A 10,162-nucleotide genomic window follows, 5' to 3' on the forward strand; every position below is an offset into this window, starting at 1 on the left:
CCACGTGAGGCACAGGGAGACGCTGGAATTCCAGGAGGCACTGCCCAGCACCTCAGGTGCCCACTGTACCTGGGTGCTGCAGCCAGCAGTGACAGACAGGGGACATCCCAGAGGGTGCCCCAGAGCCAGACTCGTTTGCAAGCACTGCCCTTGGTTGTTCTCCACTGCTGCAGCGGGAACAAGGGGAACAAGACAAACTGTCTGACTTCTTAGGTACTGGGACATTTGGACAGGGAGGATGTTAGAGCTGTAAAAACCGTTATTAAGGGGCAATTACACAGTCCAAATGACCCTGGAGCTCCATACTGAGACATTAGGACCATCTTGTGGAAATCCAGACTTTATCCAGGTTAATTTTTAAGGGTGTAAGACAGACTAAACAAGTTTTGCTGTGTTTCTTCTTTATATAAACCAGCTTTTCTCTTTTCCCTTTTGTTAGGAACAGAACAGTATTTTCATCCTTCAAAAAAAACTCCTCTACTTCTTACTTCCCTGTCCTGATGGCTAATTCCTGCTGGCAAGAAACTCTTCTCCCTTGTCTCATAGTGTCAGAACCACCCCTGGCCACGAAGTAGAGTGTCATCCTTGACGCCTCTGGGGCCCAAGGCTGAGGCAGAATGCTTGGCACTGTAAAGCATGCCAGCACTTAGACAGGAATAAGAAGCCTGAATGGTTTTGGGGTAGATTACAGAGGTTTCGGGACACTAGTCAGATTGAAATAAAAGGGTAAGACAAAAGCAGCTTCAAGCTTCCTCTCGCTCTCTTTTTACTTTGCATCAGTTTCTCAATTTTGTTCAAACACCAGATTTTCAAGGCAAGTTAAACAAGAAGCATTTTCATACTGCCCCTACAATAATCTCACAAATTATGGCCCTAGATTTCTACTTCCTTGAGTGGAATTATAACTTAGGTGAAAATTGCTCCCATGCTCACTTTAATGAGGCTTCTACTGAATGTGCATTCACCTGGAGGCATAATGAGGCACGAAACCATTTCAAGCAGAGGAGCGGCTCATGCCTCAGATCAGAGGCTCAGAGTGTTCTCAACACAACCAAGCCAAACACAGTGCCAGAAATATCTTGGGAATGGCGTTTCCTGGCTGTGGGCTCATCCCTGTGCACCCGCTGTCAGTGGCCCCTGTTTCCTGCAGTGGGTGCTGCAGCAGCACTCCTGTACCCCGCAGCAGAGCCAGCTCACACGGGCCTGCCTCCCCCAGCACCTCTGCTGCAGCTGCTCCACACCTGCCCACCAGCCCTTCCCCTGCTGTGCCTGCACAACAGCCTGGTGCTGCTGGGGAGAGCATCCTGAGCTGCATTCCCAGTGTCACAACAGCCTGGTGCTGCTGGGGAGAGCATCCTGAGCTGCATTCCCAGTGTCACAACAGCCTGGTGCTGCTGGGGAGAACATCCTGAGCTGCATTCCCAGTGTCACAACAGCCTGGTGCTGCTGGGGAGAGCATCCTGAGCTGCATTCCCAGTGTCACAACAGCCTGGTGCTGCTGGGGAGAGCTCCCTGAGCTGCATTCCCAGTGTCACAACAGTGCTGTGCTGCTGGGGAGAGCATCCTGAGCTGCATTCCCAGTGTCACAACAGCCTGGTGCTGCTGGGGAGAACATCCTGAGCTGCATTCCCAGTGTCACAACAGCCTGGTGCTGCTGGGGAGAGCATCCTGAGCTGCATTCCCAGTGTCACAACAGTGCTGTGCTGCTGGGGAGAACATCCTGAGCTGCATTCCCAGTGTCACAACAGCCTGGTGCTGCTGGGGAGAGCATCCTGAGCTGCATTCCCAGTGTCACAACAGCCTGGTGCTGCTGGGGAGAGCATCCTGAGCTGCATTCCCAGTGTCACAACAGCCTGGTGCTGCTGGGGAGAGCATCCTGAGCTGCATTCCCAGTGTCACAACAGTGCTGTGCTGCTGGGGAGAACATCCTGAGCTGCATTCCCAGTGTCACAACAGCCTGGTGCTGCTGGGGAGAGCATCCTGAGCTGCATTCCCAGTGTCACAACAGCCTGGTGCTGCTGGGGAGAGCATCCTGAGCTGCATTCCCAGTGTCACAACAGCCTGGTGCTGCTGGGGAGAGCATCCTGAGCTGCATTCCCAGTGTCACAACAGCCTGGTGCTGCTGGGGAGAGCATCCTGAGCTGCATTCCCAGTGTCACAACAGCCTGGTGCTGCTGGGGAGAGCTCCCTGAGCTGCATTCCCAGTGTCACAACAGCCTGGTGCTGCTGGGGAGAGCATCCTGAGCTGCATTCCCAGTGTCACAACAGCCTGGTGCTGCTGGGGAGAGCATCCTGAGCTGCATTCCCAGTGTCACAACAGCCTGGTGCTGCTGGGGAGAGCATCCTGAGCTGCATTCCCAGTGTCACAACAGCCTGGTGCTGCTGGGGAGAGCTCCCTGAGCTGCATTCCCAGTGTCACAACAGCCTGGTGCTGCTGGGGAGAGCATCCTGAGCTGCATTCCCAGTGTCACAACAGCCTGGTGCTGCTGGGGAGAGCATCCTGAGCTGCATTCCCAGTGTCACAACAGCCTGGTGCTGCTGGGCAGAACATCCTGAGCTGCATTCCCAGTGTCACAACAGCCTGGTGCCGCTGGGGAGAGCATCCTGAGCTGCATTCCCAGTGTCACAACAGCCTGGGGCCGCTGGGGAGAGCATCCTGAGCTGCATTCCCAGTGCCACAACAGCCTGGTGCTGCTGGGGAGAGCATCCTGAGCTGCATTCCCAGTGTCACAACAGCCTGGTGCTGCTGGGGAGAACATCCTGAGCTGCATTCCCAGTGTCACTGCAGCCTGGTGCTGCTGGGGAGAGCATCCTGAGCTGCATTCCCAGTGTCACAACAGCCTGGTGCTGCTGGGGAGAGCATCCTGAGCTGCATCCCCAGTGTCACAACAGCCTGGTGCTGCTGGGGAGAGCATCCTGAGCTGCATTCCCAGTGTCCCTGCAGAAAGGGCAGTGCCAGCCACTGTGGTTGGTCTGGCAGCGTGCAAAGCTCACCTTCACTGACCATTCTTTTTCCAGCTATCTATGAAAAAAGGACAGATTTCTGATCTTTTAGGGTAAAACTAAAAAGGTTTAACCTAAAACCTAAAAAAATGCATTGGGTAACACTCACAGTGGGAATTAATTTTATGCAACACAAGGAAGAAAAACAATCAAAGCTAGTCACTAGCTCGGTTCAGAAGCCATTTTTACATGCAAACAAATTTGGAGGTGGAAAGTCTGGAGGATGGCACTCCCAAGCCTGCTTGCTGGCACGGGGGGAAGGTGTTTCAGATTGCCAATGAACTTGCAATTCTCAGCAGATGCTGTAGCATTTGAGAATTTAGTTATTATAAAGGATTGGGCTGCCACATTCAAAGCTACATTTGAGAATCAAATGTTCAGCTCTCACCAAGATGAAAGAGTACAGTAGTAAAACTTTGCACAAATACTGCAGCACAAGCCAAGAGGGCTGTGAATGGGGCGAGCAGGGCAGGGGAGAGCAGCAGAACGTGCCTGACAACACAACAGTGACAGTAACAATATTGGTATCGTTTGACAGAGCTAATTTGCTAGAAAGTGTCGACGTTTGACCCAACAAGCACAGAAGAAAAAGGATTCCTTACGAAGAGACTGCACAACCATTTTTAATTGGATTCACCACTGGCTTAATTGTCAAGAGCAGAATTTGCTTGCTAATCATTTAAAGTTTGGAATTCAGCTACACGTCATGTCACTTAGGCATTTATGACACACTTCTTCAGGGGTCAGGCCCCAAACAGACTTGCATGAGGCCTGAATTATTAAATGCTGAAGTAATGTTCCTGTATAATAAATGTTTTCATAAAGTGACAGATATTTTAATCACGCTCAATCGTGAGAAATATCAAGAAATCATGGAATTGTTTGGATTGTATTGTAAATCCAAAGGTAATCTAGTTCCTGTCCCCTGCAGGGACACCTTCCAACCACGCTGCTCCAAATTCCATCTGAGCTTTTTGTTTCCCAGTTTGTACAGAGAGCAGGGCTCGATGCAAGTCAGGTTCCTTTTCTAATTTTTGTTTTTTTCTTTTGCTGTAAACAAGAGTGGGCCCAGCTCCTTCCCCAGGGATTGCTCCGTGTCCCCCGCGCTGCTGCCACAGCCTGCCGACACCCCCAGAAAGGCTCGGAGCATCCTCCGGAGCACCCGCACAGCCTGGCTGCAGAGGCTCAGCCTGGCCGCGGGATGGGGCTCTCCGCACACGAGTGACATCCCCTGCACGAGTGACATCCTCCTGCACCAGGGACATCCCCCGCACACGAGTGACATCCCCTGCACACCAGTGACAGTGACACCCCCCGCACACCGGTGACATCCTCCTGCACCAGGGACATCCCCCTGCACCAGTGACATCCCCTGCACACCAGTGACAGTGACACCCCCCGCACACCGGTGACATCCCCTGCACACCAGTGACAGTGACATCCCCCGCACACGAGTAACATCCCCCTGCACCAGGGACATCCCCCGCACCAGGGACATCCCCCTGCACCAGTGACAGTGACATCCCTCGCACACGAGTGACATCCCCCTGCACCTGTGACAGTGACATCCCCCTGCACCAGTGAAATCCCCCGCACACAGTGACAGTGACATCCCCCTGTACCAGTGACATCCCCCTGTACCAGTGACATCCCCCGCACACCAGTGACATCCCCCTGCACCAGGGACATCCGCCTCACCGGTGACATCCCCTGCACCAGTGACATCCCCCGCACACAGTGACATCCCCCTGTACCAGTGACATCCCCCGCACACAGTGACAGTGACATCCCCGCACACCGTGACAGTGACATCCCCGCACACAGTGACAGTGACATCCCCGCACACGGTGACATCCCCCGCACACAGCGACAGTGACATCCCCCGCACACAGTGACAGTGCCATCCCCGCACACAGTGACAGTGACATCCCCCGCACACACTGACATCCCCCGCACCAGTGACAATGACATCCCCCGCACACAGCGACAGTGACATCCCCGCACACAGTGACAGTGCCATCCGCAGGTGGCCGCGCTCTCGCAGCGCTCCGCGGGCCGGGGCGGCCCCGCAGCCTCGGGGCCAGCGGGGAGGGACCGGGAGCGGTGCCGGTCTGCGGGAGGAACGGGCAGATGGAGCTGCTGGCGTTCGATCCTCCGGAACAGGGCTCACCCACGGGAGTGCGGGACAGGCACGGGACAATGCACGGGCGGTGACGCTGCCAGCACACAATACCTGTGCTCGCGGCACAAAGCGACACCCACGCCTACAAACAGCCACGAACCCACCAAAGGGACTCAACAGCAGCAGAACCATCAACAGCTCAGAAGGAAGGGATGTTGTAATTCTGCTCCTTTGCCTGGTTGTTGTTGTTGTTGTTGTTGTTGTTTGTTTTGTGGGTTTATTTTGGTTTTTTTTTTTTAATTTTTAAAGTCTGTATCACAGAATCACAGAGTATGCCGAGTTGAAAGGGACCTCCAAGGATGAAGTTCATCAAGTTCAGCTCCCAGCCCTGCACAGGACAGTCCCAGGAGTCACACAACGGGCCTGAGAGCACTGTCCCAACACTTCTCAGACTCTGTCAGGCTTGGTGCTGTGACCACTGCCCTGGGGAGGCTGTTCCAGGCCCAGCCAGGCTCTGGGGAAGGAACCTCTCCCAAATATCCAGCCTAAACCTCCCCTGACACAACCTCAGGCCATGCCCTCAGATCACGTCAATTTTTATAGTTCATAAAGCTCTGAAAATCGAGACCCTGCGGCTTTTATTTTGCCTCTGGATACAGGGAATGCACTCACTTCCATCCCGCAGCCGCTGAGCAGACGCACAAAGGGAGGCTGCAGGTAAAGGTCACAGAGGAAGCTCATGGCAGAACAGCACACAGTGTGAGCCTGGCAGGCCTCCAGCCCGTGTCCGCTCCACTGAAACACCCTGGCTCCTAATGGTCTTCTCACTGCTCATCTCTCGTGCAAAGAGAAGCCCTTTTTGTTCAACACCACTCATAGTCACTGTTTATTGAGAATAAATGAGCAGCAATTCCAGTCTGACCATGGAATGCTGTCTGTGGGGTAACTCCAGGCTGCGAATGGACTGAGGCTGAGCTGGTGAGAGGGGAATGAACACACGGGGGAGCTGCACGGCCTGTGATGGTTCCTAACTTTAACAGGAGCAAACACAAGAACAGCACAAAAAACTGTCTGACACACATTATTCCTGTGGCTTCTATTCCTTCTACTTTTGCTATGAACTAATATGGAGGAGTTTATTTTAGATTTTTTTTTCTGATGAAGGTTAGGTTCCTCACCCACTCCAACCCAATCAATTACTTTTTTTATATGGTTGTTCTTCAGCCTTGGTTTCCACTCATTTTTCCTTGGACAACCTTGTCCATTTTCTGATACAGCAGGTTTAACTCCATTAGATAGGATGCCACACAATCATTCCTTTTTATATTGCTAAAATGTCACTTCTGTGTGTTGTCCTGTCTGAATCTTATTCCTTTCTCAAGCCTGCCATAAACTCCTGCCACTTTGGGAAAAAAAAAAAAATAAAAGGAAATCTGTCATATTTTAACCCCAGCCAGCAACCAAACACCGTGAAGACTCCTACTCACCATCCCCCACCTCCAGCAGTAGGATGGGGAGGAGAATCAGAAAAAAAGAAAAAAAAAAAAAGAAAAAAATAAAACTCATGGGTGGAGATAAAATAGCTTAAAACTTAAAGAAAAGTAAATATAATAATTCTAAGAATACAGTGACAGTAATAATATTAACTCCAATGGAAGATGAGAAAGATCAATAAAGCCCAAGAGAAACAAGTGATGCACAATAAAACTGCCCAGCCTTCCCCCGAGCAGCCAGCCCCTGGGGCCACGTCCTCCCAGTCCAGGTACTGGCATGATGCTGTGGGGTGGAAGGTCCCTTTGGACGGTTCAGGTCACCTGTCCTGGCTCTGCTCCCTCGTGCACCTGCTCAGTGGCAGAGCATGGGACACCGGGATGTCCTTGACGCTGGGAAAGCCCTGCTCAGCAACAGCTGAAACATCACTGGGCTGCCAGCACTGCTCCCGTGCAGAATACAAAACACAGCACAACATCACACACCAAGAGCACAACCAGCTCTGTTCCAGCCAAGACCAGCACAAAATCTCATTTCACTGAATCTGGAAATTAAATTTAGTTCCTGTAAACCTAGCTGATTAAAAACTGGAGGCAAATGGAAGACAGCTGCATGTAAGCTTTTTTCCAGCTCTCTCACTGGAGTTGATTTTACCTTGTGACTGCTCAGTAGACTTCTGTTTTCCCATTCTGCACCCTCAAAATGCACAATTTCCCTCACCAGCAGTGTAGGCTTCCCTGCTAAACTGTCCTTTTCCTATAGAAGCTTCCTGTGACAGACCTATGCACCATAAGAAACCTGTAGACTTTGGGGCTGGAAACGTAAAATCCCACAAATCACATATTCATAGCAATTAGGAGCTTAAGGGTAATTTGTCAGGACAGAAATATCTCCTGAGAGAAAACCTTAAGAGTCAAGGGTAATGACTGCTCTTGGAGAGCCAAGACCCACTGCCACACGGTGGAGTCACAGAATGCTTCGGGTTGGAAGGGATTTTAAAGATCATCAGTCCCAGTTCTCCCACCACCAGCAAAGACACGAGGTATTTCTTTTAGAAGAGAAAATAAAAGAAACTACAAAAAGTTGCAGCTTTCAAATTTGGTTTAGGTTTGCTTATACCTTCAGTAATTCAGTTTCAACAACCAAAACATCCTTGCTTTGGGAAAATACCACCAATTATTCCAGTTAATGGAAACAGACTGCCTAAGACCCAAGGGCAGCCCGGGGTACCCACAGCCCCACTGAGGCTGAGCTGACAGAACTCCAGGTTGCCTGTGGCAAATTAAGGACTGGATCTTCTGGGAAGCCTGGGAAAATGCTTGGTAGGTGATGTGCAGGGAGCCAACAGTGCTAAGGAGCAGCATCTCTTCACCAAGTGAGCCCTTGAAATAATGAGGAGTCACCAACCACTGTTGGGCACTCCCCTCTCAATTCTGGAGTGTTGTGAAAATTACCTTTGTGGTCAGAGACCCATTGCTTTCGGCAGTAGTTTGTATGATTCCTTAAAATAAAATCCCTTCCACAAACTCTCTTAACTCTATAGAGAAAGCTAGGTTTTGTTTTTTGGTTTTTTTGGGGTTTTTTTCTGGTCTGCTTAAATTCTTCTTGGAAGCCTCATACAGAATCTTGTGTGTCTTGAATCTTGTTTCTGATGTTCAAACTGACCTGAGGAATGGTCACTGTACAGGCAGCATCTTGCACCATCTTTTCCTCAGTAAGGGCACCTGGCAGTAGTTTACCATTAGTTAAACTGTTGCCATGTAGACTAAACTTTCTGCTTTTGTGCCTAGCATAAGGTAATTACTCACTAATTTCTCTTTTAACCCCCATTAGGTCTAAGTTGGTAAAAATTGTCAGAATTACAGAAGTCTTCCATGCAGTGCAAAATGTTTGAACCTGCTGCATCACAGGCAATACGAAATGAGTTGCACAAAAGCTGCTTCTGGTCAATGCAGTACACCAATTTCCCATTTCCAAGGAGTTCTTCCTTTAGGTCTTGTTTGGGTTTTTTTCCTCTCAGAGGCGCTGCATACTACTGATACCATATTAAGTCTGGTATTTTGCCAGATTTATTTCCCCTTTCTTAAAAGTATCTACCACATTTTTTGTTTTTCAGCAGTACAGTGCCACTCTGATTTGGATTTGCTGAAAGCTCTCTTGCCAGCTTTGCATGCCAGCTCCTCCAGCTTTCTGTGGCAGAGGTTCCCTGAGACATCCCTACTAAATGCAATGCATGCACCACAGAATTTTGCTTCTTTTCAAGCTGATCATTTTTGTTTCCACATCCTCCTTTTAGTTAGCTGTCCTGCCTTAGCAAAACATCCTTTGAAAACCAAGGCAGTATTATTTGTGCTTGTTTGTAGGAAATAGCAACTGGGCTCAATTAGAGACTGTCTTTACTGAATTCGTTTCCCCACTTCACTGTTAAAAAGTTACAGCATTCCATCATGACTTCTTTTCTCCACGCTGGCAAGAGAAAGGTGAAAAGTTCCTTGTGAAAGGGAATATTGGATTTCTGAAGCTTTTGGTTAGTTTTGCTTGGCTATAAACAAAAATAAATGCTCACACAGCATCCACTGAAAAACAGCTGGATCAAATGCCTTGTTCAGCCACATCAGAAGCCTGCCATGACTTGTGCCCGCAGATCACGTACGCTGCTCCACAGAGCAGGCTCTGACATCTGAAAGGTGCATTTTCAGTGGCAGTGTTTGGAATAGTTCAATTAGGAACTGTGCTTTCCGAGGATACAGCCTCTCAGCGTAATGATTTCATCTGTTTCCTTGGGGGAATGATGTGCTGAATCCACGCAGAGCATCTGATTGCATTTACCACCCGCAGGTGTTTTAAAGTCTTTTCCTGAGTTTAGAACTTTGGAGCTTCACACATCCAGTGGGTCTGATGATGGGTTTTAGAGCGGGTAGCAAATTACTTCTCACGGATAGGCATTATTTCACCAAAGCCTCTTGATGTATCAATGGCATATCAATTTTGTTACCTAGTTTACTACAAAGCCCTACCAATGGAGAAATATTTGTACATTGGATCCGTTATCATAACGGAATGCTGAGTTTCTCAGGGAGCCCAAATCTGCTTTTTAAACAGAGTCTGTGGAACCAGCTGTATGGCAATAAACCTCTCAGCAGAATATTTTGGGCCTTCTAAGAATTCTCTAACACATTTTGGAAGAGGTTTATTTGCACTTCTGCATCATGTATGCTCACATTTAGGTGAAGGAAGCTCTTTCCTTGGTACCACAAGTTACATTTCCATCTGTTACTGTACTCTCAAGCCATTATGTATTACAGAGTCAAGAAGCAGAGCTCCATTCTAACATTTTACACTTCCACATTAGGCTATGGTCTTTGAGCACAGATTGCCTCCGTATTAAGATCTGTGACTTAACTTGTTTACTTAGATCTCTGATTAAAGAACAAATATTATGAGCACAACAAACTCTTAGAGACTTATTTTAATAATCATTAGGATGTCTTGTGTGCCTACAAAAAGTATGCAAATAAATACTTTAAGCCACTGATTAAATCTCTG

The sequence above is a fragment of the Motacilla alba genome, chromosome 1 (genome assembly GCF_015832195.1).
Source record: "Motacilla alba alba isolate MOTALB_02 chromosome 1, Motacilla_alba_V1.0_pri, whole genome shotgun sequence".
NCBI lineage: Eukaryota > Metazoa > Chordata > Aves > Passeriformes > Motacillidae > Motacilla > Motacilla alba.